This window comes from Hemitrygon akajei, unplaced genomic scaffold (genome assembly GCF_048418815.1).
Source record: "Hemitrygon akajei unplaced genomic scaffold, sHemAka1.3 Scf000089, whole genome shotgun sequence".
NCBI lineage: Eukaryota > Metazoa > Chordata > Chondrichthyes > Myliobatiformes > Dasyatidae > Hemitrygon > Hemitrygon akajei.
The window spans coordinates 2,078,132-2,104,113 of NW_027331975.1; the positions used below are offsets into that span (position 1 = coordinate 2,078,132).

At 43.8% G+C, this 25,982-nt stretch overlaps 2 non-coding genes across 2 annotated transcripts; one reads left to right on the forward strand and one right to left on the reverse strand.

The window, feature by feature from the left end:
• Nucleotides 1-19,864: 19,864 nt before the first annotated feature.
• Nucleotides 19,865-19,936, forward strand: trnae-cuc (transfer RNA glutamic acid (anticodon CUC)). Its single transcript has one exon. It is a non-coding gene; the product is annotated as a tRNA-Glu (tRNA).
• Nucleotides 19,937-23,947: 4,011 nt separating this feature from the next.
• Nucleotides 23,948-24,029, reverse strand: trnas-uga (transfer RNA serine (anticodon UGA)). Its single transcript has one exon. It is a non-coding gene; the product is annotated as a tRNA-Ser (tRNA).
• Between the last annotated feature and the right edge of the window lie 1,953 nt (nt 24,030-25,982).

A 25,982-nucleotide genomic window follows, 5' to 3' on the forward strand; every position in this document is an offset into this window, starting at 1 on the left:
CTATGTTATGTCTAAATTTAGAAAAAATTAGAAGTGCTGTATTTGATACTTCTATTAAATTTGAAAAGATATGGAGACCATTTATTCAATATTTTCATAGGATGTAATGGCCCTGTGCCAGGCTTATTGGTTTTTTTTTCAGCTTTAATCGTATGTATGTTGAGAGGATCAGAGTTGACGTCATTGATGTTTATGTATGCTCGTGAGATACTATGAACAGCCCTTTTTTTTCTCTTTTTTAAAAGTTTTTTTTTAGTTTTTTTTTCTTCTTTGTTTTTTTTCTTTTTCTTGATACTAGATTAGTAGATTAGCTAACTTTCTTAGATAGATTTTTTTTCTCTTTTTTATACTATATATTATGGAATATCTAAACTTGCCTTGTTCATATATATATTATATGGTTTATGTTTTGGGAAACTTACTTATGCTGTATTCATTGTTTATGTATTTCTTTATGTATAATGGGAGTCTATATATTTGTAATCCCTTACCATTATTTGAATTGTATCTCATTCATAATATTCCAAATATTAATAAAAAGATTGAAAGAAAGAAAACAAAGATACTATAGAGTTTGTAGAACATTAAACAGAACAGCTTCATATAACCAAACCGGTCAATGTGCAATGCCAGGGCTCATATTGTTTTACTGTTGTGCTGGATATAAATCATTCTGTGCGGTTCTGTGAGAGCTGCTTGTTTTTATGTTATATTTGGTTTATTATTGAGGATAAGAGATGTGGAGAAATGTGTGCCATCCAGTCACGATGGTCGAATTGGAGGAGAGGTTTTTCTGGTGAGGGAAACTAAGGTTAGGCTTGCGGTTTTTTTTGTGTCTGTGGTTCGAGAGAGGACGCCGGAGAGTCGCGTGATTCGACAAATCCCGGGGTGAGATGGATTGAAGATCGGTGACTTGGGAAGCCGTGAGCTCCAGCTTGTGCACATTAAACTGGCTCTTTACAATCGGCACATTTTTTTGTTTTGTTTTCTTCCATTCTTTACTAACCCTGCAGTCAAATTCAGAATTATGAAGCTAAGTCTTTTAGTTGTATGTGGTGGACTGCCTGCGATTTTGTGGTACATTATTAACAGGGTAACGAATTAGACGGTATCCACACAAACAGGGTGTTTGGGGTGATCTCGCGCCTCAGCCTCACAGGTTTGGCGGGGCGGAGATTGTCTTCCCCAGATTTACGCACCTGAGGAAACCAGGGTGTATCATTTGTGAGTATTTGAGATATAAACAGGCAAAAGAATTCGAACATAGAGCGATAAAGGAAAAACGTTCAAATAATTTTCTTCAGGTATTGAGATAATTGCCAAACAGAGCACAATAGTAACATATATCAAAAGTAAGAAGTATTTTTGCTGTACCCCTATTAACTTCTTCCCCATTTGGCTTAATTTCCAAAACCGATCTGTAAAATGTATCAAGAAAAATAACAACAGAAATCATAAAGTTTAGAAACGACAGCATAAAGTCGCACACACTTGGATTAATATCAGCTGAGACAGAAGGAGGGAGACGAATAACAGACAAAGAAATTTACATAACGGTCAGATAAAACTACTGGTGATATATCTCCATCAACGAAAACATGATTCCGCACTCGACACGAGCATATGCTATTGTGGAAAGAGTGCAGCACTGAACATAAATTAGCGCTCAACCGAGAAAAGAGAAATTATCACTGCAGAAGATAAAGGGAAGCAATGGAAGCGCATGTCCCTCGATGGAAGTTATCCCCACGATCTGACAGACCAGTTGTCGACAAGTTGTCGGAAATGACCGGTTCTGAGTTAGATACTTCTTCCCAGAAACAGAGTGGTTCCTTGTGGGAATACAAGAGCAGATGGTTAAGACATAGCTGTGAAAAATACGCAATAAAAGACCAGCAATGTCGAGACGATAAAAGCAGAAAATGCCAAGAGAATCCGAAAACTGTCCAACACATTGCAGGACCTTGCAACAGTTTAATTCAATCTGATTCCTTACACAGGACAATCATTTGGCAAACATCATTCACCAAAATTTTGCTTTAAAGTGCAACTCATGAAGGATATGATCCATTACTATAGATACAATCCTGATGGAAATTTAGAGACACAGTCCGACAATGGTATTCTGACCGATCCATTATTAGAGCTGGACGATACATGATAGCCGTCCGGATATAATATCACAGGAGAAACAAGTGAAAACAATTTATTAAATAAATTCGGTCATTGCAAATGCACACAAGATACTGAAGTCAATAAGTGAAAAACACTAGAAATATGACGAACTGAAAGAGGAAATTGAAAGGTTATGGTACATAAACAGGGTACATATTGTCCCAATAGTAATATATAAAGTTTGTATCATCACAAAGTCACTACACAATAGCATTTAACAATCAGACTGCACAGCAATGTTTATGTAAATCTCCAGAACGCTACAGTAATAACGACCACTAAAATAGTCCGAAAGTTCCTAGCATTTGAGGAAAGAGTGTGCTTGTCCATGTCCAGACCGGAGGATTTAACAGTTTTAGCTGAGAATAAATACAGTATGTACATACTGTATGTAAGTAAGCACACCATTGTACTGGAGTGAATGCAAAGGAGTTTCAACATGCAGTTTGCTTGGATGGAAATTTATTGGAAATCAGGAAGTGAGATGACATTCCCTCCTTCAGGCAGAGTAGATATTGGGGTTTTACACAATTATGAAAATACTGCACGAGTTCTGTTCTGTTAATTTTTCCTCCATAACAGGTTTATCTAATGCAAAGTACAAGTGCAAGGTTTACTGTACGTTAGAGTAGTCAGTTGACTTTCTTTTTCGTTTCATCCAATACTAAATCAACGAATGAGGGGCATTTCCGCCGTTTTGGTCCTGAGCGACCTCAGATGCTGACCCGCTCCATCATTCTCGAAAGCAGTGTGACGGTGACGACAACGAGAATATGTGAGAAAATAAAAATGTTTCCATGAGTTTTATAATCGGCTGGAGGGGGAGGTCACTGGCTGCGGGTACCGAACTGGCTGTTACCGTGCTCCGTCGCTTTCGGGCTCTGAACCAGTTTTATTCTCCGCGCTAGCACGTTCTCCAATGAGCCAGCTCTGTAGTGTCAACGTGGAAACACTGCGACCAGAACATCCACGATTATCAAAATATTCTCCTGCCTCCTCTCCGTGACCTTTGAAAGAAAAGTGCTTGGGTCGGAATGAAAGGCATTGCTGATGCTGCCGTCATTGGGAAACGTTGGTGCTCTGAATGAGAAGGAGGATGTGCATAAGAGGTACAGGCTACAAATGAATAAATGCGGTACACAGGGAGTGTAGGAAATGCAGAGAAATCTTAAAGTATGTTCTAGTGCTGTGTCTCTGCCCGCTGCCACGTTCTCTGATGGCCGCCAGCTCTGTAGTGTCAAGATGGAAAACATTGCGACCGCCTGCGCGAAGTACTTAGACACTTTCTTTATGAACTAGTTGAATGATTGATGTGAACGGGTATTCCGCTGCGCTGATGAACTGCTCTCTGAACTTGGACTGAGTTACCCCATAAATAAACTTGTTTGTGCAGCAACTTAGTATCACCAGCATGTATCCGGCCTGTTCAAAAATGTATTCCGTACCGGTGTAGTTATATTGATCCAAATGGGCAATCGTGTTATAAATGAATTCCGAAATATTTACTGACCACAGGATGATGAAGCTCCCGGAGATGCTGAGAAGTAAGATCACAGACCTCCTCCTGCTCTCCATCTCCGGGTCACTGCGGTTCTCCGCCTTGGTCTCACCCCTCAGCCCCTTACGGACGCGACTGGTCACTAAAATGTGTCTGACTGTCAGAGCGTTGAGCAGTAGTATTAGCACGAACGGGAGTAACGGCGTTAGAACGGTAGAAACCCATCGATATCCCACCCACCCGGGGTCCGTATAGTAGCTCGATTTATGAATACAGTCCCAGGGTATATTGTCGATCACTTTCGCTGGATCATATATAAATAACAAATAGGGCACATTTTTAAAACCGAGCAGAACGCCGGTTATTGTCAGAGCCACTGCCGCAGTTTTCCTGGTGCAATACTTTGCTTTTCGCTTCTGACAGCAAATTGCGATAAACCGGTCAAACGTAAAATTGACAGTGAACCAGACCGAACAGTCCATGGCTGCAAAACCCAGTGCAGCGATCGCGCTGCACACGGGCGTGATGTCCAGGAAAGTCCCGGGGAAATAATTATAACTGAGCCTCCACAATACGACCTCAAAGACGATGGTTAGCAGATCCGCCGTTGCCATGGCCACCAGGTAGCGAGTGGTGCAGGTGGAGAGTCCGCACTGTCCCCGGAACAGGATCACAATTGCCACTAGATTCGCTGGGTGAACAGCAAAAAGAATGAGTGAATTACTCTCTGGCCTCTCCGTGGGTCTCACAGCAGAGCTAAACTGGAAATTAAGAGCAACCAAATTTTATAGACAACTGATTTCTGGAGATAAAACGGAGAAAAGTGAGAGTCACAGACGCCTCCAACACGTGTCTTGTTAACTTGGAGCAGTGTTTGGGAAGGAAGCATTTTTGACATCGCTGAGGGCGCTGTGGAAAATTCAGCACAATCTCCTGAATGAGGCTCTCGACTGATGTGTAGTGCCTGGCTATCTCGGTAACTTTCTCAGCGATGGTGATTGCCGCGTCCCTGTAACAAATGTTCTGTAACTCTCCCCACACAGAGAAGCAACACTCTCTCTGCTTCGTCAAGTTATAAAGTTTAGAGTCCGAATCAAATATATTTCCCCCAATTTCATGCCTTAGTCTCTTCTGCCACTCCCCCGTTTCTCAAACGCCACCAGAAGTCCCGCTTGGCGCGCTTCTTTTAAATTCTGCTGCTATTCTTGGGCGCGTATCGAGCAGACTACATTAAGGTATCCGGTGAAAAAGTTCTCATTCGGACTGACCCACCGAAGTTTCAAGTATTTCACACGAGAGTGCTTAAACCATCCAATTTCTTAAGAAAGGATAATGTAATTGCTTCGAAATATCTGTCTCTCCTCGGGTTTGTTCCGTGGAACTGTGGCATTATTCTAAACGCTTCGACGTTTGTTGTTCCGTAGCAGAGTGTCGCATGAACATCTGACCTCCAGCGGACACTGCCGGGTTGGCTCTGAACTCCCTCTCATGACCGTCTGACCTCCAGCGGACTCTGCTGGGTTGGCTTTGAACTCCCTCTTCACGTCACAAAATAGGGCGTGGAAACAAACACTAAAACGCACAACGACCCTTATCTGAATTTCGAAATTCCCAGTGGTTCGGATTCTAATACACAAGTAATGTCTACCGTTCCTCCCCAGAACCTCGCCGGCGATTGCTTCCCGCATTCCCTTCAAACTTGCATTAATTTTTCACAAAGACAGCAGAATAACCTTATATTTGAATACGGAATAACACCAAGTAGCCCGTGAGGATGCAAAACGGGCTGTATTACTGGAGTTTAATTCCAGAAGCGAGATGCATTGATAAAGCAAAAGTGCTTGCCATGAATCCACAAAATGTATCCATGCCTCCCATCTTCCAATCTACGTCTGTTTCAAATGCCGGTTTATTTTTAGCCGGGGCCACGGAGTAAAATGAAAGTGAACTTCTGAACCAACACCAGGTTTTGTCACAATGTCTGCTCTGCACTCACTGAGACACCCGTTTTACAACGCTGTCGGCAACTAAACTAAACGAGCCCACAGACCGCACACTCAGAACTGTTCGTTCGCCTTTATTCTTTCCAGGAACACCAATTCCGGCAATAATCATGTAAAATATCTTTGTAACACGGTTGATTGTTTCAAACATGCTGTGTGAGATTCAGCCTGTCTTCCACCTGCCCGCGATCTCTCTGAAGAAACTCTGAGCTGTTGAATCTCCACGGTCATTCATTTATACTCGCTGCAGCACACTGAATATTCAATACTACACAAGACTGACGTGTCTTTCAACAGCTGGGGTAAAGATAAACATGATGTCATTCAAGTAAAAGCTCAACTGGGATGAGGATTGACGCGAAATTGCAAAATATCAAAGGCGAAGCAATGGCATGTCGTGAAGAGAGTTAAAGTAATAGAACTTCCGGGCTTATGAAGATACTGACCGCAAGCAAACTGTTAATCATTAACAATTGTTAACAATTTATCGGGCGCCTCAGCTCTATGCAGAAAAAGGCGGGAATTCTTAGAGGACAACTATTTCAGGGCATCTGCCCACTCCCTTTGGGACGTGTTTGTCCATGGCGTTATCCTGTGCCATAATGAGACCACTTTCAGTTTTGATAAGTTACACCTCATAATCTGTGTAGGTAACCTCTAAGCTAATAGCATCAACACCAACTCCTCTAACTTCCGATATTTTACACGACTTCCTTCCCTCTTCCTCATATCTCCACTCTGGCCTCTTATCTCTTCTCCCGTCCTGCAAACCTCAATATCCTGACAACTTCTATTTTCATTTCCAGCCCTACTGAAGGGCCATGATACAACACGCTGATTGTTCATTGCCATAGATGTTGTCTGACCTACTGATGATCAGAAGTGAGTCTCCCCTCTCATCACACACCAGTTCATTCCGCGTCATGTCATCATCCATTCAAATGTTAACATCCCTGCTCAAATACCAACCACTCCTCCCTCTGTACAACGATTACTACATCGTTATTACAAACCTTCCTCCACACTCCGGTTAATATCTCCCGTCCCCTAACATCCTCTTGCTCTACACAATGATTGCTACACTAGTGTTACAAACCCAGGCTAAATTTCCTCCTCACTCTGATTAATATCTCTCGTCATAAAACATCCCTTCCCTCCGTGCACCCATTAACCGCCAGTGAGTATTGTCACACCCAGCCATGCATTAGTGATAGCCTGGCCTTAGTGGTTGGAAAGATGTAGGGCTCCATTGTTAACGATGAGATTTCTGGTACATGGAGACTCAGGATAAATGGGCCGGATTTTACCATGGTTTCGAAAGGGGAAATGTAGCAAGGTAAATCTGTTGGAATTCTTTGAGGAAATCAAAAGGCAGATTTCATAAAAGAAACTAGTGGATGTTGTTTACTTGTATTTTCAGAACGCTTTTGACTAGATGACGCCCTCGAGGATTCTAAACAAGATAAAACACCCAGACTACAGAAATATGCGATGACGAAGGGAAGATTGTCAGAATGGCAGAATGCAAGGAGTGGGACTGAACAGAGTTGATTAGTGGTGTTTGTCAGGAGTCGGCTTTAGGGCCGCTTCTGCTCGCTTTGAGTGAAGGGAAGGTTTCTATTGTCACCAAATAAAGTCTCCCATGGCGTAGGCGGTCAAACTATGATTTCTCCAACTATGGATTTCGTCATGGTGTTTTCTGAAGAAACTTTCACCTGTACTTGCACGTATGTGCTTAGTCATTCTTCCAGCCAGCTATTCATATCTCCTTCCTACCCTGCTTCCAGAGTTGTTACTTGTCTCTCTGAGAGAGGAGGCAGTATTCCTTCAGAAAAGTCTTTCTACTCATCCGACTTTCCTGATATTTAAATCCGCGTGCTGACTCTGGATATATCCGTGGTGCTAGATATATGTCAGTACACGGTGGGGAAATGCCGATGCTGCGAGTTGGAACCTCATCTATAGCAAGCGTGGTTTAGATGGTTGTCCCAGATGTGAGGGGCGACATTACAGTTGTGAAAGTTCTATTTCTTTTTTGTGTTTGTCAGACACCCAGTAAATGACATGTATTTATCTGGAAACGGTGCAACTTAGAATTTGGTCTGAAGAATATAATTTCAGTTTACAAGAAGTAGATCCTTCTTTACTCACAAGAAAAACATGTTCCCATAGGGTTCCGTCCAGACCTTGTAGAAAATACCTCACATGCAATGTAAACCCGCTCACTGCCATTCATTTTAAAGCCCTGGAAACTTCGCAGCTGGAATTCCGCGACTTCTGGTTGGACCCTCCCTCCCCCCCCCCCCCCCCCCCCCCCGATTTTTCGATTTTTTTTTTCATCACAGCAGCCGCAAATATTCTCCGTTTGGTTCTTTTGATCAACCCGCTTCACCTCGCTACTCATTGTTGATCATATCCGAACAGGTGGGTTGTTTGCCTGATCCAGACATGACTATTCCCCTCAGCTCCCCGTCTTCTCCCAAATATAATCAACCGAAAGATGAAGCCATGGATCCGACCGCTCCTAAAACCATGCTTCAGAAATAGCTGGCGCACTCGAATTGCGCATCACCTTCACCGTTGTCCTGTTGATTAAATTCACTCAATTCAGGAATGAGGCCAGACACCAAAATAACCCTCCTTTGATCCCTTTCAGTGTGACGAAATGCAAATGTTGCCTGAGTCGGAAATTTGCTTCAGGCACACACTAATCCCAAACTCAATTAATCTCAATCGTTACGATCGTACGTGTTACTTAGAAATTTATATTCGGGCTGCCATCATTCATTATTTTCATGATCGCTCACATTCCGACCCCCATCGCTCTCGCGGACACCGTCCCTCCACGTGTTACTTTCCCACGCTGTAGTCCATTTGTTTTTGGGTGGGAACTTCAATGTTGAAGTGCAAAGGGTCGAACTGCCGGCAAACTGCATGGTGTCATCTGCTCAGCGTAGTGCACCCGAGAGGTCTCTAACGCTTAATTTAGATCCCGTTTCTTGGGTGACGCGGCCTCGAATCTCCTCACTGCCACTACGCGATTGTCCTTCTGTGCGTTTTTTCGAGAAGCTTCTCATTGGGTGGACAGTCCCGTCGGACACCAATCTCCTTTTGTAACTAAAATAGCAGATCTGACTCTGCCGAGAACTTACTCTGTTTTCACTCCGGTGCAGTCACACGGTGGCTAATACTTCGTCACTGACTTGGATGCAGCTTCTTTCCTCTCAAGTAGAGTCTTAGCGCTGCTTCAGACGTCATTGCGCTCATGTTTTAAATCCTTTCGACAAGAGCCGATCATCCACACTCCGGCGAGACTGACCGGCACTCGCTTCCTTGTTCATTACAGTTGTTAACTCGGTGATTGAGACCATGTTTAATAGGGATCTGTCCCTCATTAACCCGTGGGATACAAATAGCAGTAACACTTCCCCTCTGTGCTGCATTTAGCTCTGTTCTGACCGGAATCACTTCCACGCTTCGTTCACGCAATAAATATTTGTTTTGATCAGACGGCGTAAATTAAAGATAAACTTTATAACTTCGATAGCATGCTGCATGAAGACTTCTGATATTTGATAACAGGAACTAGACTATAGACCGGTCCAGTGCTGCAAGCGTCCAGTTGTCCAGTGACACTGTGAGACACGGTAGGGACCAACAAAAGACAAGAGTGCAGTGTTTCCATCTGTCATGACCCTGACATGGGGTTCAACTTGTCGACTTCGCAACCCGACTGCAGCTGTCGTATCCACCCAGTGTCAACAGAATGTAATCCAGATTGTCCAGAGCCGGGCAATTCCTTTGTTACTTTTCACAGTGAGCCTGCAGCGCGCATAGTCCCACTTTTGGACAGAACTATGAATCAGTTCCCACGCGTCGCGTGTGATCAGATTCTGACACTTCATCAAGCCTCCGTTGAAGTGGGGTGTTGAAGCTGAGCATCCGTTTGGGATTGTAAGTCCCTTCTCTCTGGAACGCGATCATTCCACTGTGACCTCTGATCTGACCGACTCAGTGCTGCTGAAAAATGCAACTATTTCTGCTCTCCTGTCATATGCTTCTCGCTTCCTTATGCGTGTTGTGAGTAATATCCTTTCACGATAGTTCGTTTAATAGGCCGCTGGTATCTTGGTCTGGTTTAACCAACGAAGCAGATTGGAATATTGTGATTAAAATGGAATTAATGAAACATGAGTGTGATGGTGTATTTGGTGCCAGTGCACCTCGATGGGATGAATGACAGTGGTTACGACATACAGCTGCCGTGATCTCACACGTCGCTCTTGCTTTCACTGTTCCTGTTCACTATAAATGTAACTGCCCTGTGGTTCAGTCCCTTCCTTCAATAAGCATCTTACCTGAGCTGAGGAGAACGGAAGAGACTGACGGAGACTGGCGACGAGCTGACCGAGAGCGAGAGTTCTCTAATACACCGGTGAATTATTCTGAAGAGGGGAGAGCCACCCAGTGGTGACCGACGGACACGGCAATGGCCAAGGTGTATCATGTCCTTGCTTTATATACATCACATAGTTCGTTACTACGGAATCAGAATCAGGTTTATTATCACAGGCATCTGTAGTGAAATTTGTTACCTTAGCATCAGTGGTTCAATGCAATACATAATATAGAAGAGAAATAGATAAATAAGCAAAGAAACAAGGATCAAATAAATACACACATCCATAAATATGGACACGCATAAATACATAATTACGGAAATACATATACAAATAAATATATGCATATTCAATAGATTAAAAATTGTGCAAAAATAGTGTTGAATATCCTGGCCTGACCAACACACCACAACAAATGTTTATTGTTGTTCCTTGTTCCAGAAACCGGGCTGAGGGGGCGACTGTTTTGCAATATATTTTATCTCTTTCTTTTAAGTAGAATATGTTCTACTTAGGAGCGATGTGAGTGAAGGTGACCAGTGTTTTGGACAATTTTATAGACTATTATTGAGGATGAAGACTCGAGGTACTTCTAAGAACATGATAAAATTGTTCTAACCCATGTTTCTTTTCCAGTAACCTCGGGGGTTGGGACCACTTTTTTTGCATTCTATGTCAATGACTTCGATGAAGTTGTTGATGGTTTTATGGCAGATTTAGGGGTGGAACAAAAACAGATGAGGGTCATATCCCATTGAGGTCATAGGGAGGCTAATGAAGGACACACGGATTAGGGAATGGCAAAGAAATGGCAGATGGAAGACAATGTCGGAGGTACATAGGAATGCACTTTGGTAGAATAAATAAAAGAGTAGACTATCTCATTAAGTAGTATGTGAAGAAAATGATGACTGGAATGAGTATAGGACCTGTTGAGGATAGAAGATGAAACAAGACCCTGAAGTCGGGGGGTGGAGTGGGGGGGGGGGGTGGAAGGGCAAGTTCTGAATGAAGACTTGAATTCAGTATTCACCAGTGAAGGGGATACTTGCGAGGAGAGCGTTACACGGGCCGACGTGCGACAACATATCGAGCTTAAGAGAGAGGCTGTACTGGAACTTTTGAAATAAAACCAGTAGGTTAAATAAGCCTTCTTGTGTGGTCGGGAAAATCCCCGGGTGACTGCGGGAGGCGGTGAGTCCTACTTCAGTAACGGGCTAATAATTGGAGAACATTCTTAGATACAGGATTTACGGGAATTTCCAGAAGCAGTAACTGATTTGGAAGAATCAGTGTGGCTTTGTGAGGGGCAGATCATCTCTCACGTGCTTGATTCAATTCTGTGAGGATGTGACGGTCATCCTTCTGTTAAACATGGTATCACCTTTCAGAACTTTAGAAAACTTTGTATCCTGGAAAAGTTGGCTTGTGGCTTCAGGATTGATGCCAAAGAAGGCAGAGTGTAGTTGTGGATGGAGCGTTTTGTATTTGGATGTTGGCGCCAGTGTTGTCGTGCAGAGATCTGTTCTGAGACCCCCGGATGTTTCTGCTTTAAAAATGATGTGAAAAAGGAAGTGGAACGGTGAGTTATTGTATTTCCAATGATGTGCAAGTTGGTGGGATTATGGATAGTATAGAAGGTAGTCAGAGTTTACAACAGGACAGTGACAGGACGCAGAGAAGCGCTGAGAAGTTACAGATGGAGTTCAACCCTGAACGTTACGGAGCGATTCACTTTGGGAAGATGAATTTGAAGGCAGTGGTGATACTTTCTCGATTCAATCGAGGGCCGCACATTAGTACGAGTTTCACAATGGAAACAGAGTGATGAGACTTTCTCCAATAAGCCGAGGGACGTTCATCGGTACGAGAACCACAATCAGCACGGAGCGGTGCACTGCAGGAGCAGAAGGAAGTGTGATTGACAGGTGAGCTTGAACACATCCGCTGTTCTGCACATACTCATAGTGACGCTCGAAAGACAATATACCTGACAGTAGATCAGGAGGAGAAAATGCAACTTCATGGCAAATTATACAGCAGCCTGAGAACCTGCTGATTGATCATAGATTTTGCTTACTATATTTGTTCAAACAGAGAATGGATGGAGAAATAGTGGTAGAATTGTGGCAGGTCTGAGAATATCTTTGAAGTTAAACAGACTGCATCGCACGTCACGGGTATGGGGCGGTCAAGTCCTTCACTGGCACAGGTCAAGTTCCTGCCAAACTGCCCATGTGTGCGCTGGAAAACATTGTTCTTCAAACTGTCCACAGCCCTCGCTAATCTCCCGAGGACACTCTCCCTTTTTGACGACAGGTCTCTGGAATATCGCTGTGAATCTTTAAAAGTGTTTGGAGGAAGATGTGCAGTATATTTTATTGTAACACATGTCAGCTGTCACTGTGATTTCCATCACTGAAACAGCCCAGAATGACTGGCACGAAGGAAAGAATGTTTCCCTTTAATATAGAAGTGTTCTCCATTTCACCCGCCAGAACAAACTGCTTCCCTCAATTTCAGAAGCGACTGTGCTCCGTCAAATATTCCAAATAAATGGACTTCAAGCTGAATGCCTGATTTAAAAGCAACAATGACAAAATATATCTTCATTTAAATAGCTGAAGCCAGGTATCATGGAAAATAACATGAAAAAAAAGCACATCATATTTTGTTTTGAAGGGTTTACATTGCAGAGGAGTCAAATTCACGACTCGGGGATTGAGTGAGCACAAATAGCTTAACGTAAGTGTTTGTGCAGTTGGTTGTCACTAATGTCCCCGACGTGATAGCCACGCTAATTGCCTCAGTGGAATTGCTCTCACCTCAATAAAAGTCTGCTAAACCGATCACCAGTCCATCTGAGCAGCTGAAACGCTCCGTACAACTGAACGCTGCTTCTGACGTAATATGGGATATCCGGCGATTTACTACATCGCGGCCGTTTTCTATCCCACACTTGTAGCGGTTGGTGTCCCAGGTAAGATGCCGGAGCTGGTTACTTTATGTATGGTGCCGTCGTTACTCTGCTGCGGTATCCGCACTGTTACTAAGCACAGATGCTACCATCGCCTGAAACGTGTTTTCAGCATGGAGGATTTAGGCATCTAATAGTTTTCTTTTTATTTTTCATATTTCGATCGCAGTGTTTTCTTCTTTTCTCAATTAAGCTGGTGTCGATATTGTCGTTGTTTCATAATTTGATCAAAGTGATTTTTCTTTTATCAATTATGTTCGTGTTGATATTGACATTGTTTCATAATTTCACCTCGCTAGGCTTTCTGAAGTGATGCTGGCCTCTGCTTTTCTAGGTCCGAGTCTCTATCAGTGCAGACACTCCGATCTTATAACAACGTGGCAGCTTATTTAAATGACGGTCCAGTCTATTTACGACAGATAGGTCTATTCTTCTGTAAGTCAGTAAATGAGAACTCGTGCTTTATATCTCCATGATGCCACTTTGAGACCGCTGCAAATAATCCTGTCTGTTCTTTCACCTCTAATAATGGAAATGGTGTTGTTTACAGGTGCGATCGACTATTCACCGGTCCGTGAGTCGTGGAACTCGGATGCCTCGCTCTAAACTGTGGGAATGTCGCCAATCCACTGACACTCACATCCGTCATTGTCCTCCAGCCGGAGTGCAGCGACGGAGACCGCACACATTGGATTCCCACTTCCAAATAGACCATACCCTGCATAGCATCGGTAGAATGGGGGCATTCAGGGAACTGACCGTATTTCTATTTTCTTTCCCAATTTCTTGCAGTTAATTTAACGGCGATTGTGATACTATCTCGGGGAAAATGCGGACTCTCCAAATGCATCACCCGTTACCTGGTTGGAATGGCAACAGCGGATCTGATGGCGGTTATCGTTGTTGCTTTAGTGGACCAAACCAACAATATCTACATTTATTCCAGATCCCTGCTCATCACTCCTGTGTGCGCTCTAACAGTTGTATTTCGGGTTGTAACGACGGACTGTTCGGTTTGGTTCACGGTCAGTTTTACCTTCGATCGGTTCATCGCAATATGTTGCCGAAAGCTGCGGGAGCGATACTGCACCGAGAGAACAGCAACGGTGGTTATGGTGACCGTGGTTATAGTGAGCTGCGGGAGATGTGCCCCGTTATACTTTGCCACTGAACCTTACGTCATCATTGTCAACATGCCGTGGCGGTGCACCGGCACATATGAATACCTTACTTCACCCGTGTGGAGAGGATACCAATTACTGCTGAGTATTTTAACACCAATGATACCAATCGGCTTAATCTTGGTGTTTAACGGGTTAACTGTAAGACATATCGTTGTGGCAAATAGAGTCCGCAGAAAGCTTCGGCACAGCAGCGATAATCAGAAAGATGCCGAGGTGGAAAATCGCAGAAAATCGATGATTTTGCTGTTTTCTATTTCAGCTAATTTCATATTATTGTGGATGCCCTCTGTAGCCCATACCCTGAAATGGCAAGCGCAAAACTATTTTTACGAGGACAGATATTTGAGTTCCCCGGTATACATCCTACAACAATTTAGGTTCATGTTGCAAACACTCAGCATGTGCACCAATACTTGTATCTATACACTGACACAGAGGAAATTCAGAGAAGAGCTGAGGAATGGAATGAAGTATGTGTTTACATTAAATGGCCATCTGTGTAGATAATGCCCGTGTCTTATGGCAATTCAGCGGAGTTTTCAAATAAAGCCGTTTTGCAATGAACAGGTTTGGCAACTTTGTCATAAACTCAAACAATCATGTGCCTGGTCGCCCGGAAATTGCAGAATTGGCGGAAGATTGTCCACATCATAAGTTCAGGTTGGTGGCAATACAAGCGCTCATTGCTGCTGGCGTGATTGTTACACTGGTTGAAGTATGTTCCAAACTATCACAGACACTCGACTGTTACAAGGGCAGGGATGGCTTCAGGGCTTTCCGAGTTTTAGATGTTTCAAAATGGACAGGGTCGTGTAACATAATGTAAAGGGAGTGCGATGGCTAACCAGGGATAGTATCGCAACTGCAGAAAAGGAGGACAACGTGGAGCGTTCGTTTGTTAATAAAATGTGAGACGAACACAGTAACATAATCACCCCATTTGGAGTATTCTGTACAGCCGCCCTCTAACAGAAAAACTGCAACTGGAACAGTGAGGAACCGATCAGGAAGCGGGACTTGGACATTTTCCAGGTTATTTACATGAATAACTGAAACATCCATAATGTTTTTTGGCATCTCCCCAGGGTAAAAGTTTTAATTATGGCATAATTTCTTGGTAGAGTCCAGGAAGGACTCATGTCACTACAAGAAGACAGGCGCACTCGCGAACAGTCCGTACCGGATCTAATATTAGAAAGGGAAACGGGTCAGGTGATAGATCTTTCCGCGGGTCAGCAATTCAGAACGATAGGACCGAACTCCCCTCCATTTACCTTGCCCAGGGAAAGGACCAGAGAGTGTGGAATGTGTTTAATTGGGGGTCTGCGAATTATGGTGCTGGCTGGCAGGATTTTAGGAAGGTACATTGGGAAATGATGCACTCGGGGTATTGCGCAACAGATATGTGGGGATTGTTTAGGGAGCACTTACACGGGGTTCAGTATAGGCTTGTCTCAGTGACGCAGGGAAAGGATGACTGTGTAAAGTAACCCTGGGAGACAAGGAATTTGGACAACACATCAAGAGGAAGAAAGAACGATACTTACAGAACAGGAAGAAAGGATCAAATAACGCTATAGCGAGTCACAATGTAGACAGGAAGGAATATAACAGTGGACTGAAAGGAGTGAAAGGGGGATTTGAGAAATCCTTGACGAGTTGCACTGTGAAGAACAGGAGGAGACTGGGGAGAGTGTGGGCAGATCAGAGGTAAAAGAGGAAAACTTGTGTCTGGAGACCAAGGAAACAGTGAAGATCCTTACTGAATGCATTGATCAATGTGCCCACAACGTAATAAGGCAGATATGCTCGAACGTGCCGACGCTGAGAAAGAGGATGCGCTGGAAACTTGGGAAAACATTATGATAGATGATTCCCGGGTGCCGGAAGAGTTATAGTCCAGCTTATTTTGGAAGGCGAAATCAGATATTGTTGAGCTTTTGGACAGGATATTTGTGTTTTCGCTGGCCACGGAAGTAGAACTAGAAGATTGGAGCGTGGAAAATATTATTCATTTGTTGACGAAAAAAAGCAGGTATATTTCTTGGAATTATAGACCAGGGAGTCTTACATCAGTAGAGGGTAAACAACTGGAGACGATTACTAAAGAAGGAATTAATGAGTATTTGGAGAAACGTAGTCTGGCTACGGAGAGAAAGCATGATATGTTGTCATTAATGAGCCAGATTGATTTAATTGAAAAAGTGAAAATAAAACTAACGGATGAACGAGGACAGTCGATGTGGGTGCATTAATTATGGTTAGGCGTTTGATCAGTTCCCCATAGTAGACTCATTCAGAAAGTCAGGAGGCATGGGATCGAGGGAAACCTGGCTGCGCTGATTCAGAATTGGTTTCCTGACAGAAGGCAGATGATGTAGTAGACAGAATAAACTCTGGCTGGAAGACAGATGGCAGCCGTGTTCCGCATGAAGAGTCGAAACTTCGGTACACTTTACAACTCTATTGCGAGTCTGCAGTTACAGTGCTCCGAGAAATATGGCTGAGTAATTAATTAATCTTTTTAATCTGACCACACAGCGGCACCCGGATAATTAATGGAATTAGGGCTGATGACGTAAGCAAATGGCTGAGCTATTGACTGCACCAGCGCGTTTTCTCAACTGACCTGTCATTTACATATTACAGGGCAAATGCTACAATGTCTGCAAAACACCTTTTCCAGTGGAGCCCTAAATTTAAAACCGGCATTTCAAAGTGCTCAGCAGCAGCTTCTGGCGCTTATTAAAAGAACCAGCCTTCCAAAATGTCAATTCTAAATTCCCAATTCAAGTACACACCAATTTATCCTAAAGCGAATTTTCCTTTGAATCATGGTTTTATCGTATCGAGTGTAGATAAGCTCATATTTCGATCCATTTAACCCTGAATCCACATGGCCGGTGTGGAATCCGTGTCTCCGTCTGAAATCAATAATAAATGTAACATGCAAAACTACACAAACTGAAAACGCAGCGAAAGCAAAGCAAATATCCGGGCTCACACTTGTCTTCCTTCAAAAGCATCGCAGGCAATTGGAGAATACAGAATAAACAATTTCAAAAGCTTCCATCTTCTTATGCTGTAACCATCCATTAACTCAATCTCCATGCTTTAACCCAGACATCCAGTCAGACAGCCACAGGAAACCACTGCACAGAAGCAGGGTCTTCAGCCCGTCCAGTCAGTGAGTAATTATTTAAACTGCGTAATCCCATCGTCCTCATCCGAACAGTGTCCATCCATATCCCTCTCATCCGTGTACTTCTCCAATCAACTCTTAAACGTTGAAATCGGAATCACAATTACCATTTGTGTTGGCAGCACTGTCTACACTCTAACCACCCTCTGGGTGAAAAAGTTTCCCCTCATGTTTCCCTTAAACATTTCACATTTCACCCTTCACCCAATTGTATTCTCGCCCAACATCAGTGGAGAAATCCCGCTTGCATTTACACTCTCTATACGCCTCATAATGTTGTCTACCTCTGTCAAATCTCCCCTCAGTCTTCTACCCGCTCGGGAATAAAGTGCTGATATATTTAATCTTTCCTTTTAATTAAAAACATTCAGTCCCGGCAATAGCTGTTTAATTCTTTTTCTGCATTCTTTCAGTCTTATTTGCATCTTTCCTGCAGATAGTTGAGCCCAGCCGCCCACAATATTTTAAATTGGGCCCCAATAATGCCTTAAACAACATCAACATAACATCCCAACTCCTGTACTCAGTACTTTGTTCTATGAAGGCTAATGTGCGAAAAGCTGTTTTTACGACCCTGTCTAACTGTGCCGCAACTTACATTGAATTATGGATCTGCATTCCCAGATTCGTTTGTTTTATTGTACTCCTCAGTGCCTTATTTCTCGTTGGGCCAGACCATCCCTGGCTGGCCCTCCCGAATGCAACATCTGACACTTGTCTGCGTTAATTCCGATCTGACATTTTTCAACCCCTTTTTTCCAGCTGGTCCAGATCCCGTTTCATGCTCCGGTACTCTTCCTAGTTGTCAACTACACCCGTAATGTTGTTGTCACGGCAAATTTGCTGATCCAGTTAACGACATCATTATCCAGATCATTGATATAGATTACAAATAACAACGGACACAACAACGATCCCTGGGGCACTCCACTCATCACAGGTCCCCAGTCAGAGAGACAACCATCCATTACCACACTCTCGCTTCCCCAACGTACCCAATGGCCAATCCAATTTACTTCCTCATTGTGAAAGCCAAGCGACTGATCCTTCCCGAGCATCCTCCCACACGGAAACCTGACAAGGCTTTAGGAATTTTGAGATTTGTTTATAAATCCAAATATCCACGATGGCACTAGCGATACACGCAACTTATTGCCGACAGCTCGCAAAATGTCTCGATGTATTTCTGCTGACCCACTGTCACTGCAATGTGCAGCCCCTAGTTTCCCTTTAAGAAACGTACTTTTGAGCTGTCTAAATTAACCGGCAGTTTAACGAGCTGCTGAAGGACCAGATGGACTTGACTCTCGGGAATGCAGGTGCGGCACCTTTCAGCGATCAGCGAAGGTCAGCCATTACCATTGCCGGAAAAGAGGTCGGTTCGGAAGACTTCAAACCAGACTATATCGACGGGCTATGAAGCATCCTCTACCCGGCATCTTCTTAGCCAAAGGCCAATTATTTGAAAACACGATATATTACGTATGGGCAACATTGCAGCTTCGGAGGGAAATGAGGGGCTGCTGTCTTCTCTGTTTCATGGAGACATGGCTCAGTTCGGTGGAGCAGTCGGAAGGCTTCTCAAACCACCGTTCGCAGAAGATAAGAAGGTATTATGGTGCGGAGTGGGCGGGGGGTGGTCTGTGCAGTATTGTTTCATGATAAACTCTTCATACTCTCCGTATATAGCGGTCTTGCCGCACCCTTGTTCCCCCAATCACAACAGCCAATGATTGAGTTCTGTCGGTGCTGCTTACCGAGAGGTTCTCCTCATTGATCCGGACGGCACTTCACAAACCGCCACAGGAGATGTTAAGCAAGCATACCATTTACTGAGTGTCGCGACCAGCAAACAAGGAACTGCCTACCCTGAGGACTTTCAAATTATTGCGGGGTTTCTATCAGGCTTATTTAATGAAATCTAAGCATATTTGTAACCAGCACGTCATCTTCAGTGCTCCCGCACTCTCGACCACTATTAGAGCACGATCAGGAAAGCCTACCATTCCATCCCCAGACCGTATTTCGGGCATTCTGAACGTCTGGTTTTCTTTCTCCTACCTCCACCCAGGCGGAGGGTGAGGAACAAGATACCAGATGTATCGGCGACAATGTTGCCGGAATCGGATGGCCGACTACTGAATTGCTTCGAGGCGATAGACAGAAACAAAAATGACCCAGCGCTCATAAGAGAATCCGAATGTCACCATCTTTATAAAGACACTGGAGAACGAATGTTTCCCACTGATTCATTCAGAGTCCAGAGTGTTCCTTAACCAGAAGCACTGGGTGAACAAAGTGCTGAGCAGCAGATTCGTTACAATATTTATCACATTCATTCATTATTATTATTTATCCATTGATTTTGTTTTGTATTTTTCAGATTTGATAGTGTATGTTGCTGTGATGCTGCGCATCATCAGTTTCCCTGGTGGTCTAGTGGTTAGGATTCGGCGCTCTCACCGCCGCGGCCCGGGTTCGATTCCCGGTCAGGGATATAAGATATTGCCTGCTGTTATTTAATGTGCTTATTTTAAATTATCGTGTGTATTAACTTGCTGCCACAACAACAACATTCCTGTCTATGCTTAACCTGCATCCGCCTGATTCAGCAGCATAAGACCACAAAATATAGAAGCAGAATTCGGCAGTTTGGCCCGTCAAGTTTGCTTCGACATTTCCTCTGAGCCAGCTTCTCTTACTTTCTACTGTGTGTACTACCTCATTTCGTCTACAAATGCTGCCTGACCCGCTATGCACTGTTTCTGCAGCGATTCGGTATTTGTTCTGTATGACACTTGTTAGACAATGAAAACATGACTTTGAAAAAAAATATCGCAGGTGCAGTCTCAATAAAGCTGGAAATAACTGTGCGAGGTCTTACAGACACTAACTTGCAATCGATACAATGTAGGTTTGATCTTCTTCACTCCTCACTGCACCTCAATCCACTCGGAGATGCTGTCTCTCTGTAGAAGAGGGTGACCATACATTTCCCATATTGGACTCAGGTCCTTCTCACTCAGTTTGCCTACATCACCTTGACTCATCTGCCCGGGGTCATCACTGCTCAAATCTCAGTGAGTGTTGTCAGGTCCAGTCGGGTTTATTGCCGTGTGCACAGGGACGGTGAGGGACAGGTACAATGAAACACTTGCAGCGTCATTGCAGGCTCGAAAAGACAGAGAGTCCGCAGAACATAAATTGTACAATTCTGCATCATGAACAAACGGTAGATATAAATCTTGTGCCAGTTTCAGACTTGGAAATGATTCCTCAGGCAAACTGATGACATAGATTGCGAACTATTATATCCACGGGGGAGCATGTAGGCCCAAGAAAGGCCTGTTTATTCCTTTTCTTTAAACAGACAGACAACAGAGAGAAGGGCGAGTCTCTAGTCCTCTTCAGCCAGCCCCGGCATTCAATAAGATCAGGCTGGCCCAGACTTTTTCTCAATCCTCCCCCCTCCCCATACCGCAGTTGCGAGTCAAAAATCGGTCGGTGTCCTCCAGCAAATCTTCTACCGTCTCCCCAGGTGAGAGGAGATAAACGTCTGTCGCCCGCCTTTATTTCGACGCCCTGACAGCGCCCCCTGCTTCGATCAGAAGCATATGGATATGAATGTTACATAATGGGACATTGTTCTGAGTTTTGCTCAGTATTAACGGGACTTTGGGGAGGCAGAAGCAGTCAGAGTCTGTGGGAGGGAACAGCTCTTGGGTGAAACCCTTTCCTCAATTGGATAACACGTTGGATTGACATCTGCATACACGAATGGGAGCTAGGTAGTTGCACGTAGTTTGACGAGATTGGTTGATGTCGGACCATGACACCGCGTCAGTGTCAATTGGCGAGGTTGATTTGACGGAAGGTCAGCGAACCGATTTGTCTATGGCAATAGGCGGGGTCGCTCGGTAGACAAGAGAGCAATGGGGAGTCTGTACAGTGAGTGATATGAAACCGGCGAAAGCTTTTCGCGTTCAGAGACCGTGCTGCCCACTTCAGAGAATCAGTCATAATCTCAATGTCCCCTCTCCCAGCCGCGGCTGAACAACATACCTTATTGAATATGTAAATATTTTTACAAGTTGACAATTCAAGTATTTTCAGCTAACCGAAATTTCACATGGTGGTCGTGTCATAACGGAGCACTGAACCAAAGTACAGGAACAGATTTGTTTAAAAATTCGCTACTCCTTCATGTCATATTACCTGTTCGCCTCGACTCCACCCGAGCTGTCTTGTAAAGGGAAATCTATAAACGTCCCACTGCATTCACGCAGTCCTTTCACTGAACACGAATATTGATAGCTAAACGTTCGCTTCAACCTGTGAGGGAAGTGTGGGAGTGAGGGAGTGAGATGTGGAGAGAGAGAGAGAGAGAGAGAGAGAGAGAGAGAGAGAGAGAGAGAGAGAGAGAGAGAGAGAGAGAGAGAGAGAGAGAGAGAGAGAGAGAGAGAGAGAGAATGTGTGTGTGGTGTGTTAGAGAGAGAGGAACATGGAAGTGAGGCAGGGTGGAGAGTCACATCGTAGACAGAACAAGGGAGATTTGAAAGGCAATTAGAGAGAGAGAGAGTTACACGGCAATTTATCAATTTCATGTTCACTTTCGGCCACTGTTTTCCTCCCAGTGTTTTTTTGACCACCAGAGTAACTCACCTCACCGACAAAACGAAGTGGATCTTTCCGTCCCTTCATTTAAACTCGAACGCTGCAGGACTCGTAAGTATTATCGCCGTTTGTACTGAGGAGGAGAAATGGTTCATGCGTTTACACATTGCCCTTTAACAGAGGGAGCAGGAGCACGTTATACTTATTGATGCCATTCTCCCAGTTTTTTCAATTATAAAGGCAATTAACATTAAATTAGTGCCATTAATTCTTTAAATTCCAAAGTTAGTTTTGATCTGGATAGCAAACACGAGGAAATCTGCAGATGCTGGAAATTCAAACAACAGACACAAATTTTGTGTGTTGTTGTCTGATTTGGACGCAAGGATTCTGCTCAGTGCGATAAATCGCCCGCTGTCTAACTAAAGGAAGTACGTTGGTGAACGAAGCGAGGAGATCTGCATCCGTACAGTTGTAGAACACACCGGCATCAATCGTCCTGTTTCTACTCATAATCTATTGTTAGACACTCGGTTGCAAGGTGAAAATATCGTAGCTAAAAAGGCTGTATGGGCAGGTCGATTTGGCTAGTTTCCACCTGTCCCCACCCATCAGCAAGTGCATGTTTCATTGCGCTTGTGTGTACACATGGATGTGCGCATAAATATAAATTTGAGTTCACTTTAACGTACTCACCAATTGCGTATAATGCATGATCCCCTCGGTTAGACCCGTCACCAGATACAGATGAATTGAATCACTGTCAGTTATTTTCGCGCAGTAGAAACTCAAGACGGCGACCAGCATATGCGGGTGTGGTGGGGGGGGGGGGGTGTGGTGGAAGAAATTTTCAATGTTTTACGTTGAAGTACTGAATCAGGACCTCCTAATCTGGTATATATTCTCAGCTAAAAATGCTGCGAGAATTGAACTGACAGAAATATGGGATGTCAACTCCACAAATTCTCGAATCTCCCCAGCCGAGGGAATAGGATTTATTGAAGAACGTGTTACCGGCTCCAGATCTGTGCTGGATACGGTACCAGAAGTCAGTACATCGGAATCCATGCCGTTAATGAAAATCGAATCGGGAAAGTACCGCGTTGAACAGAGAATCAGAATCAGGTTTATTATCATCGGCATGTGACGGGAAATTTGTTAACGTAGCTGCAGCAATTCAATGCAATACATAATCTAGCAGAGAGAGAAAATAATAATAATAACAACAAATGAAATAAAACATAATAATAAATACACAAGTAAACCAATTACCTATATTGAATAGATTATGAAAATATGTAAAAACAGAAATACTGTATATTAATAAAGTGAGGTAGTGTTCTAAGCTTCAAAGTCAATTCGTGATTCTGATTGCAGAGGGGAAGAAGCTGTTCCTGAACCGCTGAATGTGTGTTTCTGTCTCATAACCTTAGACACCCAAGGTCAACCTTAATATCCGGTGCTATCTGTGTCGACGTTGCTCCTTTGCAGATTGGAAGAATTTTCATCGGCAGTGTCATGACGGTCAATTATCGTCCCTCATTAATGAGCTGTCCTGACTGTGTGTGGCTGATGACGTGAATTGCCGGACAGCGAGTTGCAATGAGAATATTTAGGCTGCAATTGGTTCGTTCAGTGAGGGCACAAACTGGACAAAAATGTTTATTTTGAATAAACAGGAATGCAGGAATGTGTGAGGTCATGTACTTCGTTGGGATTAAAATAAAGGACGATCGGTTGTCCACGAAACAGACATGGAGAGCCTATGGGTGTATCAGGTATTTTGCAAGGCAACTGCAGATTGTCAACTGAACACATTTGGGGGCAGCGCTCAGACAGCATCCAGTGTGTTAAATTTTATTGGCACACTACACGCTGCTGCTTGTAGTGTGAGCGCTGCGAGCAGGGTTCGAACCTGCGCAGGGAATCCCCATTGGATTTCAAGTCCAACGCCTTAACCACTCGGCCATCGCAGCTCCATCAATTTTCAGCACCTACCGTGGCACTACACCTGAAGTGAGGGTTGTACTTAATTTATTTTCGGTAACGGAGATGATGAATCGATCATGCTTTGCGCTTGTCCTGCAGCCGGTAGCAAAGGGAACATTTCGCTGGTAGAGGAAAGAATAAATTCAATTAAATACCAACAAATTCTGGAAGCAAAGATCACACCGTCTGTAAAAAAGCTGAAGATGAAAGGAGGATGGCTTCTACAACAGGATAATGATCCTAAACACACCTCAAAATCCACAAAGGACTACTTCAAGAGGTACAAGCTGAAGATTTTGCCATGGCCCTCACAATCCCCCGACTTAAACATCATCAGAAATCTGTGGACAGACCTCAAAAGAGCAGTGAATGCAAGATGGCCCAAGCATCTCACATAGCGGGAATCCTTTTGCAAGGAAGAATGGACGCATATCCTCCAAACAAAAATTGAAAGACTCCTAGCTGGCTACAGAAACCCTGTACAAGGTGTGATACTTGCCAAAGTGGGTGTTACTAAGTACTGACCATGCAGGGTGCCCAAACCTTTGCTTCGGCCCCTTTTCCTTTTATCTTATTTTGAAACTGTAAAAGATGGAAATAAAAAAAAGTAATCTTCCTTAAAATATTAACGAAATGTGTCATCTTTAACTTTATGCCTTTTGGAAATCAGGTCATCTTTTATTCGCTTAGATGTTGACAGTAACAGAAATTTTGACCGGGGTGCCCAAACCTTTGAATGCCACCGTATCTTTCCTTCCAATGTGCATCATCGTACCACACGATAATCTATTTGACCAATCTTCTCCCATTCTCCTCAACTCATCTTTGACCTTAAATGTGTTTGAATCTTTTGATTTTTTGAACACGTTGAAGTCAGGCTACCTTTCTTATATTTTCTTTTCTTTAGCCTCGCTTCCTTCTTTCAGAGTGGAGTAACAATCCCAATTTTCCAACCATCAGGATCTATTCTAGAATGTAATGATACGTGAAGGGTTACTATTATTGCCTCGAGAATCTTCAGTTCCCCCTTTTAGAACCCTGGGGTGTAGTCCAACTGGTCCCGTTGACATACAGCTTCAGAGCTTTCAGCTTCACAGGCACCTTCTCCAGAGTCATAACATCCACTCTCACTGATGCCCTCTGACACACGTTCATCGGTGCCATTATGCTGGAGTCTTCCACAGAGCAGAATATTCATTCAGTTCGTCCGTCTTTTCTTTTCCCCCCATTACTGCTTCTTCCGCGTCATTTTCCAGCTTTCTGACATCCACTCTCGCATCCCTTTTATTCTTCATATGTCCGAAAAAATGATATTTTCTCTAATATTAGCCATTTAATTTTTCCTCTCATCAAATTTTGTTTGCTTTCTTTTGTAACTTGAAAGCATCCCAAACCTGTAGCTTCCCACTAATGCTTGCTATGCTATAAGCCCTCACTTTTGCCTTTATGCTGCCTTTACTTTCCAGTATCAGCCACTGTTGCCTCATTCTCCCTATCGAATATTTATTCTTATTTGTGATGCATCTATCCTGCGCCTTTCCAATTGCCCCTAGAACACCAGCCCTGCTGGATCTGCCGTTAACCCTGCTGGTTCCCCTTTCCAATCGACTTGGCCAGCCCTAGACTTAGGTCGCTGTTGTTTTCTGCGAGTGACAGGGTCGAGGACTGTTATCGTCCCTGACGTTATTCTCTGCGAATGACGTGGTCGGGAACTGTTATTGCTGTTGTGTTTCCATGCGAGTGACGGGGTCGAGGATTGTTATCGTCCCTGACTTCTTTCTGCCACTGATGTTTTGGGGGACTGCTATTGTCGCTATTATTATTTTATTGCTCGGGGCGAGGAGACAGTTTGGGGTTTGTGAGATTTGTTTCATTTCCTTTTTCGTGCCGGGGTTGATGTCTGTCCTTACATCAACACCCATGACCTGTCTGGATTCAGT